Source organism: Bidens hawaiensis, unplaced genomic scaffold (assembly GCF_021521415.1).
Source record: "Bidens hawaiensis isolate Kalapana, Puna unplaced genomic scaffold, B.hawaiensis_p1.1 tig00007117_1, whole genome shotgun sequence".
Lineage (NCBI taxonomy): Eukaryota > Viridiplantae > Streptophyta > Magnoliopsida > Asterales > Asteraceae > Bidens > Bidens hawaiensis.
Genome location: NW_027491488.1, coordinates 182,574 through 192,757, shown reverse-complemented (window position 1 = coordinate 192,757; position 10,184 = coordinate 182,574). Strand labels below are relative to the sequence as shown.

Below are 10,184 nucleotides of genomic sequence, written 5' to 3'. Positions count from 1 at the left end.
CAACCACCGCTGCACTCCCTTTGCAAGCGTCGGTAACCACCTCTGTTTTAATTTGATAGATTTGAAATTAATTTATTATGATAAATGATTTAGGTCTTAATTTGTGTACATGTATGTTAGAGTTAGGTGTTAGCATTGTTTATTTGAATCAGGTTTAGGAATTAGATTGAAAACGTTTGTTTCATTGTATGCTTCCCTAAACTAATAGAGAAACTAGGGTTTAGTTTGGCTATAAGATTCCATTGGCTTGAAGTTTTTGAACTTTGAAGATAATATTGTAGTTTTTATGTTCATTGTTTTTATAACTATTATATATCTTTTGCAGTGATTTATCAGATAATCAGTTAAACGGACCGATTCCTGAAAGTTTATCATATCTTCCTTATCTTCAAAAACTGTAAGGATGTTATTAACTTATTTTCTTTCACTTTCCATTATTAAAAAATCATGTAATTTCACTATTAAGTTTGATATCGTAAAAAAATGTTAAAAATCACTAGTCCTTGGAGAACAATCTTCTTATCAGGTCCATCTCCACTGATCTATGGCAGAGCAAGTCGTTTAGTGCAACCGCAACACTTTTACTGTAAGAAATCATGCATAATAAAGCCGACTTTCTCTAATTTTAAAGTTATTAACTTTAAATATTGGTTGTTGAAAGTAACAAGTCAAACCTTAGTTGAAAGACTCTTTTTTGTTCTTATTTTGACTGTGTAAGACATTTTCTGCAGCGATTTCTGATATAAGTCCATTTCAAATGTTAATGGATATTTGAATCTGCCAGCAAATGCTAGCCTGAGGTATGATATCTTCCTATGCTTTAATGAATTACAACTTTAGACCATCTGTTTTCACGAACATAAAGGTCGAAACCTTAAAAGGTCGAAACTCATACATGTAAACCGGACAATTAATAAAGGGCCAGTTCCGAGTCTACATAGGTTTGGAACATTATATCACGAGTTCACGGGTTTTTGAAGGATTATGTCGAGTATACCCGAAATCGGATTGGAACTTTTTAGTAAGAACAATAGGAGCACTGACTCATTTAAGTTAAAAAAAACATGGGCAGGGTTCATCGGTTTCGCGGGATGGTTTAACGGTCAAACCCGTTTCATGCACACTCTTACGTAGTTACATTTGCATATGGTTTTTAAACCTCATTTTATTAATGAAACTGTGTTTTGTTAGGAAATTTTTACGGTTTGGATAGTATGAAGACATCGTTCGGGCTACAAGAATGAAGACGTCGGTTTAGTTATTGTATATTATTTTCATTTTTAAACATTTATATTTGTGGTAATTTGAATTTTGGTATCCTTGAAACTTTTTTGTACATTGTTTTCATTTTTTATGTATATATATATATATATATATATATATATATATATATTTGTGAATATATATTGGGTTCAATGAAAAAAACAAAGTATTCTGGTAGTTCATTCTACACGAAATAACTTAGAGGGGCAAAATAGTCAATCTGTACAGTCATTCAGATGTCCAACCAAACAACACTTTCTAGTTCAGCACTTATTGGTTCAGACTCTCTTAATCATTCAGACCTCTTATTGATTCAACACTTAATGATTCAACATTTGCCAAACAACACTTTAGTCAATATGATCCCATGTTGAGAACTTTTTACAAAAAGAAAGAAAATGGTTTAAAAGGAATAAAAACTGAAATTTGATCTCGTTATGCACCATGTGCTCTTAAACAATGATCTTTAATGATAAAACTGTTTGACATATGGTTTAAGACAAAAAGAGTTGCATTTTACGTTAAATAGGTATGACTATATATTTTCGAGTAAGGTTTGATGATTTTCAACCTTTTCGAGTAAACTTAGATGTTTTTGTCAAAGTTTATCTTTTTCGAGCATGCTTTGATGTTTTACAAACTTTCGAGTAGACTTGACTGTTTTATTTGAAGTTTAACTATTTTAAGCATGCTTGATACTTGTTTATGTCTGAATATTGATTTCTAGCAAGCTTTAATGTTTTTGAACTTTCTAGCAAACTTAGGTGCTTTGATTGAACTGTTTAAACTCATTCTAGCAAGCTTTGTGACTTTGAGTAATTAAATAATTTTATATGTGATTCTTTGGAATCACAAGTGTTTTCGGGCAAACTTTGTTTACCGGGCACACTTTATGTTTCGAGCACACTTGGAAATTGGTAATGCATTCCAAATATTCTTCTAGCATACTTGGTGATTTCAAATTTTACTTTTCGAGTACACTTTGTGATTAGAGCCCCTCTAGCACACTTTGGATTCTTAAAGTGTTTCGAGCATACGTTTCTCTAAAGTATACTTGATTGAATATGTGTGAACTATTTAAGTATTTTCGTGCACACTTTGTGTTATTCATAAATTCGAGCAAGGTTGACAATTAGAAATGTCTCTAAGTTATTATTTTGGGATTCTTTATTGATTCCTAGCAAGGTTGCCTATTTGATGTGTTGGGCCTAGTTATTTTGGGTTGTACTTAGTCTATTTTTTTTGTTTTGTGCTGCGTATGTAAACCGAGATCCCTTTGGATCTCCGTGGGCTTTTGGTCACTGTTGGGCTTGTGTATTGAGTACCCTATATATAGAATGCATTGTATAGGGTTCTATGTTTTTCGTTTAGTTTGTTTTTTGCCGTCTAAGGGAGTTCTAGACGTGGTTGTAATTGTTGCGCTTAAGCACCCGACGTATAATAATACGTGTGTTTTGAAGCAGTTCTTTTGTTTTACGTGTTTGTGTTTATTTGTGTTCTTGAATCATCTAGTGTTGGAATTCCGCACCAACGACTAGATTGTTGATATCATAATTGTAGTGGTCTAGATTCGGGACTTACAATTGGTATCAGAGCCTTAAACCTATTCAAGCTCGTTATTGTGATATCAAGGATTCAAGATTTTGATTTTTGGTGGTTGTGTTTGTGTTTCCGGTGAACAAGTGACCGGAGAAGAGAGAGATCCATTTTTGGGAAAATATTGGCTTTGGTTTGGAAAATAAATCAAATCCCATCTTTCTCGGAAGTTTGTTACATTTCAGTTTGACTTTTGGGGAAAAACCGGGTTCCCAGCATTAATCAATTGTTATCGGCCAAGATTAAGGGTTCTCGGCTACAACTAGTTCTCGGTTACTTCTTGTTCTTGGTTATAACTAGTTTTCGGTCAAATCTTAGTGTTTTCAGTGAAAAACAAAGGTTCTCGGTCAATAGTTGTTCTTTGCCAACAAGTGTTCTCGGTCTAATTTGGTTTTCTGTTGACCTGCTAAAGATCTCAGTCAAGATTACTAGTTCTCGGTCAAGATTCATTGTTCTCGGTCGGCATTGGGTTTTCGGTCAACTGATCTGCAACTTCCTTTGGGCCTGATCTGTGTGATTTGGGTTGTGTGTAACAACATTTGGGCTTGATTAATTTTTTGGACTTAAACTCATCATCTAATTCAATTAAAATGGAACATTTAACTAATGGTTATGTTTCAACAAACTCTTCACTCCATCAAGAATTGGACTCCATAATGGGGACCACCACTCATATACCCTGTCTCTTGTCTCATGAGGGGTTTAGTGAATGGAAGTTTCGGTTTGAGAAATATGTTAAGATGAAGGATACCAAAGTTTGGAGAAGTATTGTTAGGGGTCCTCAAAGAATTACTTATCAACGAGAAAACTCAACTGAGATTATTGTGAAGCTCGTTGCATTGTATGACGATGATGACTTTGCTAAAGTTGAGGAAGATGAAAAGTCTCTTTCAACTCTAACCATGGCTCTCTCACCTGAGATTGCCCTTGGATTTAGAGAACTTCAATCTGCTAAAGAGTTGTGGGAGGCATTGATTGAGGTGTATGAGGGAAACGAAGAAATGAAAAGGAGTCGCCAAGACTTGCCGCGACAAAAGTTCAACATGTTTAATCATGTTTTCGGGGAAACGTTGGAAACTCAACTCCAAAGATTCATAGCATTGGTGACTGAAATAAGATCAACAAGTACTTATCTAGCAACCTCTGAGATAAACAACAAGCTGGTGAACTCATTGCTAAAGAGTTGGGACATGAATGTTGCTGTTATCAAAAAGACTAAAGATCTCAACAGAATGTCTCTCTCTGAGATGATGGCTACTATCAAGGCATGTGATATGGATGACAAGCAATGTGCAATAAATCATGCAAACTCCTACAGTGCAGCTGGGTACAACGTTGCTTCCAACAGTGCCCTCATCTCTCAAGACAGTTTCTCAATGTTCAAGGCTACTCAACAACCACCTCAGGGAAACTTTCAATTGTTCACATCCACTCAAGGCAAACCATCTTCCATTCCACCCCAACCAGCTCCAGTATTCTTCACTAAGTATGGTAAATCTTCAGCTGACAATGGAAAGGTCTCATCCTCTGGAGTAACTTACAGTCAGAACTCCAGCCTGATTCCTTCCATTCCAAAAGAGACTCAGGAGAATATATCTCTAATGGCGGGATTCATGAACTATTATAATGCATTTTTAGCTGGAGACCTGGTTCAACCTGTGGTTGCTGCTGAACTCGATTAGATTCATCCTGACGATGTTGAAGAAATGGATATTTCTTGGCAAATCGCCATGGTAGTATTTCGAGCCAAGAAGTTCACTAAGAGGACGGGTAGAAACAATTGAAATATGCCTAATAATCAGAAGGTGGGCTTTAACAAGGACACTCGGAGATTCTACACTGTCATGAGCCGGGTCATTTTGCTCGTGAATGTACTAACCCAGCAAAGGATGGAAACACAGAAAGCGCACTGGTTCTTGTGGGCAATGCTAGAGGTGAGGTTGGAGGTAGTTCGGGAAATGGTGAAAGAGGATTGGTTGCTCACCAATTCTCTTGGGAGGATCAGGCGGCTGCTCTCAACATTGGAAATCAAACCTCAAACTTCGCAAATGTTGAAAACACCGGAGAAGAAAATGCTACTGAGGAGAAGATCAAGGAACTTCAATTCGCATATACGGCGTTCACTTCTCCAAATTCACATGAGGTAAGTTTTCAACCATGTTCTCTAGATTGTGTTGATAAGATAGAGTTATATAAGCTCCATAATGATAACTTAATTAGAGATATGGAAAGAATAAAATCTGAAAATTTCAAACTTAAGAAAAATGAAAAAGGGTTTCTTGATAAGATAGAAGCAACTCAAAAGGATTTTTCAAAACTTAAGTCTGAATTTAGTATAAAATGTTGTCATTTACTTGACGCCAAACAAGAAATCGCTGAACTAACTGCTAAACTGGAAGCCACCAAGTTAGAAATTTTGAATCTAACTAGTAAATTTGAAAGGGCTAACCTAGACTTTAAAAAAAAAATCGATGGTTCCAGTAAAGTAGTCAATTCAATGATTGAAAATGAATTGTGGTGGAAAGAAAACGAAGGTGAGGGTATAGGATATAGTCAAGTACCCCCACCATACAATGACAACTATACTAGTCTTCCTACTACTAAAGAACATGAAGAAAAGGTAAAGGACATGAAGCACGGTAAACAAGACAAATGTGATGGAGTTAGTTCTGTGAATGCAAGTCCGTCCACTTCAAAAGTGAACGATTCTAACGTGTTTACTTCATGTGCAGAAAATGTAATTGTGAAGGAATGGACTGATGAGGACGATGACCCTTGTTTTAAATTTAATAATGACATTGTTTCTGATGTTTCTTTAAAACTTCCTGTTTTGAATTCTGTTATTCCGACTGTTTGTGTGGGCTCTTTTTTAAAGAGCAAGGATTTTTGTGTGGTTGATGCTGTTGAAACTTTGAATTCTAATAATGTGGTTTCCAATAAGATTAAAAATTCGAAAAATTCCAACAAATACTTACCACCTAAATTTGTTGAAGAGGGATGCTCTAATGACAAACAAGGTGATAAGTTCAAAGATGTAAAAAATGGTCCTCACAATTTTAAGCAAGCTGGTCTACACAACCAATCCAGACGAGGAGTTGCCCAAATGATTTTTACATAAAACGTCAAACTTGTTTTAATTGTGGCACTCCTGGTCATATTGCCAGAAATTTTCCACATCGTCCATATGTTCCTTACTATGGATTTTATCAGAGGAATATGCCCCGTGTGCATCATAATTCGTACAGGCAAAGATTTAGGCATAGTCATGCTAATTTCTCTGACGATGATTGGAACCGAAACAAATCTGGCAGGTTTAGTCCTCATCAGACCAAGCCTGACATGTTTCGTAATAGGGTTAGAAAAGGTGCTTCGGTTTTAAAGAGGAACGCACATCCTAAACCGAAACAGGTTAAGAAGACAAATTCGCGTCCTTTCAACCCAAAAACACCAGAGATGAAGTCAACCATTCGTACCTATAATGTCAAATCTTACAATGGTAGGCATAAATGGTTGCCTAAGTCTCCGGTAAAAGAATCTGCAAGCCAAACGTTTGATGATCAAAAGGATATGTCATGGCAACCCATGACAACTTTAGATGAATCAGGGTCACCCAGTGTAACTATGGACTGGGCACATAAATCTAACTAATCTCGCGCTTTGTGTAGAAACAGCTATAAAGGAATATCATCAGACCTTGGTATGTTGATGGTTGCTGTTCCAGGCACATGACAGGAGACATTACCCAATTACACGACATTCAAACATTTAATGGTGGGTATGTGTCCTTTGCGGGAGGAGAGAAAGGAAAGATTACTCAGAAGGGTACCGAAAGTAACAGTGTTCTAAAATTTGAAAATGTTAACTTTGTTCCTGAATTGAAGCACAGTCTATTGAGCGTCTCACAAATCTGCGATAAAGAATTTTCAACTCATTTTACTAAAAAGGAATGCTTGATTTTGAAACCTGGAATAATTATTCCAGAAGACTAGATTCTTGTTTGATCACAACGAAAAGATAACGCTTATGTGATCGACATGAACAAAAATGTTCTTGATGAAATAACATGCTTATTTTCAAAATATTCAGAACATAATGCATGCTATGGCATCGCCGTCTTGGTCATTGATGTGCTCAAAACATTCAATTAAATATTAACTAAATTAAACAAGTAATAAAAACTAGACCTAAGACTCAACTAAACAAAACACCGGCAAGTGAACTGATCAATTGTATTAAAGCTAAGTAAGTCCGGAATATCGAACCCACAGGACTCTAAAAATTACGTAAATTAACTAATTAGACTCGACTTACGACACGACTATTTATTATTAATGTTTTAAGGGGGTTTTTAAACTAACATTAAACTAATATTAAACTAAAAAGTAAATAAACATGCAAACGAGAAACAAGCAACCAAACACAAGATCGGAACCAAATAGAGAAGGAATCTACCTAGGTAAGAATCCCATGCATCAACAATCATCAAGCAATGGACAAATAACATGATTATGGAAACTGATTTCTAAACGTATTCATCTAATAAACCCTAAAGAACCCTTGACCGAATCAAATGAAATTCCAAAGAACAATTATTAGATTATTAAGCAATCAGTATTATTGATTTCCGCAAAGTCATCAAGTAGGGTTAATTAATAGTATCTAAAGCAAGCAATCTTACGAAACACTAAACCCTAGATAACTTGATAAGCTAACATGACATCATGAACATGGATCAACACAATAAGCAAGAATATTATCACTATCTATCCTAGCATGCAATTGACCAAGACACATGAATAACCCTTCACCTTACAGCTATTGGAATTTAGCAAAGCATTCAAAATCCTAATCAACAATTAACAAGCTTCTATGATCTGATAGGCCTATTCAACCATAATAATCAAAACACCAAGTAACGATTAAACATGAACCCTAATATCTAAAGAACACAATCAATAGAAAACAAGATCCATGCGAAGCAGTAGTTAAATAATCAATCAAGATAACAAATACTCATATGCATCATGAAAAAAATCAAGTCTTTTACTATTAATAAAACGAATCCATAATCAAAACATTAGTCCAAAGCAAGAATCAAATCAACACATGTTCATCAAACCTAGGTAGACATGAAGTCTAGCCTAGAATCATTATTAAAAATAATCCCAAACAAGTATTAAAAACAAGGAGGCAAGACATGATAAATAATGAACAAGGAACGAAAGTTAGAGCGATAAAAACCTTTGCGATTGATCCTTGAACACCCGGATGAAAGCTCTCTCGATCCTCCTTGGTTCCTAGCTTCAAATCACCTTCAACACCTTGGTTTCTCTCTTGAAATCAGCTGCCAAAAGTCTTAGAATCGGATTGGTTATAAAGATGCATATATAGAACGCATAATGGGCTTGGCTTGCAAAATTTGGCAGCCCAGAAGGCCTAGGCGCCCGGTGGCCGCCTCGACCCCTAGCCTTAGCGCGGCACGGCGCCCTCCATGGGTGGATTTCGGATTTTTTTTTATTATTTCTTGTTAAATCTTTGCCCAATATTTGATTGATCTTTATTGAACTCCAAGTAACACTTAGAATATTCTAGAACTTGTTTCCCTTGCTTCTCCAAGCCATCATCTACATGACAACAAATAAAAACTCTAGGTGAAGCAATCACGTAACCAATGATGAACAAAACGAGCATAAACTTCGCATGAAAAGATAGAAAGAATTAAGTTTAACATACAAGACACCAAAAGATATGAAAACACGATAAATATATAAAACTTGACTCAAAACCAAAATAATAAAAGATAAACAAAACACGAACTAAACCGAACCCGAAACATTAAATAAACACAACTTTAAAAGGGATTCGAGATGTATAAATAGACGTATATCAGTCATGCAAATACTAAAAACTTGAATCGTCTTGCTAAAAATGATTTGGTCCGTGGCTTACCCATTAAAGATTTTGTTACTATTGAAAAGTGCGTGGCCTGTGCTTTGGGTAAACATCATTGAAAAACTCATAAACCAAAATTCGACTCCATTTCATCATTTTTTATGGATCTATTCGGTCTAGTTCATGTTTTGGGTTTTTCATGCAGCTCTTATTATCTTGTTATTACTGATGACTACTCACGTTTCCCTTGGGTATTTTTCTTGTCAAATAAGAGTGAAACTGCAGATTTGATCAAGAAGTTTGTAGTACTCATGGAGAACCAACTGAATTTGAAGCTGAGGGGAATATATTGTGATAATGGCTCGGAATTCAAGAATGCATCATTGAATCATTTCTGTTTAGAAAGGGGGTGCTCCGTCAGTACAGCACAGTACGGACACCACAACAAAATGGTGTGGCTGAAAGAAGAAACAAAACTCTTATCGAAGCGGCAAGGACTATGTTGTTTGATTCTAAGCTGCCACTGTTCTTCTGGGGCAGAAGCTATTAATACGGCCTGTTATGTTCAGAATCGGGTGATAATCAACAAATCTAAAGTGAAAACTCCATATGAGATTGTCTATGGTCATAAACCCACTGTTGCATATTTTAGAGCTTTTGGCTATCCCTGCACACTACTGAATCTCGAATCTACTCCAAATTTGGGGCCACAGTTGATGAGTGTTACTTTGTTTGTTATGCGGGTAATACAGCATACAGAGTCTACAATAAGTCAACCAAGCAGATTATAGAGTCCTATGAGGTTCGTTGGTTGGAAGAAAATGAGACTGATGCTCATGTTGGTCCAGACTGGTTATTTGACTACAATGAATTCTTCAAACCGTTCAACGTTTTTCCAGTCACCAACTCAAATGTCTCAGGTGAAGCTTCCGTAGATACTGTGAAAGAAGGTCAAAATGGCGTGTCTCATATATCCCCTATTCTGGATGATGATTTGACAGAACCAATCGATGTTACTCCATCCATGCTTGCAAATCAACAGAACCTGTCACAACATCATCATCTTCACCAACTCCATCAGAAAGTACTTGAACAGTTGAGGGGGAGAGTCATATCCGTCAGATTTTCAAGAGCATACTTTTTCCCGATGCCATTCCAAATGAATATGTCACAAGTATCTCGTACTCACACAGTACATCGACCTCTGGATGGAAGAACCCTCTTGCTGGTCCTTATGAGAATTTGTCAAACTTACACTCTAACGGTGATGTCCCCGATCAATTAATTCCATCAAGGATTCAGAAAAATCATCTAATCGAGAACGTCATCGGAACTCTTGAAACATACGTTTCCACCAGAAGTCAGAAAGGACACATCAACAGCTATTTGTTCTCTTTTTTCATCTCTCAAATTAAGCCAAAGACGGTAGAAAT

The 10,184-nt window shown here is 36.1% G+C and overlaps 1 long non-coding RNA gene across 1 annotated transcript; it reads left to right on the top strand.

The window, feature by feature from the left end:
* Positions 1 to 365: 365 nt before the first annotated feature.
* Positions 366 to 1,361, top strand: LOC143634530 (uncharacterized). Its single transcript, XR_013153873.1, has 3 exons — positions 366 to 586; positions 732 to 800; positions 1,192 to 1,361. It is a non-coding gene; the product is annotated as an uncharacterized LOC143634530 (long non-coding RNA).
* The last annotated feature ends 8,823 nt before the right edge of the window (positions 1,362 to 10,184 follow it).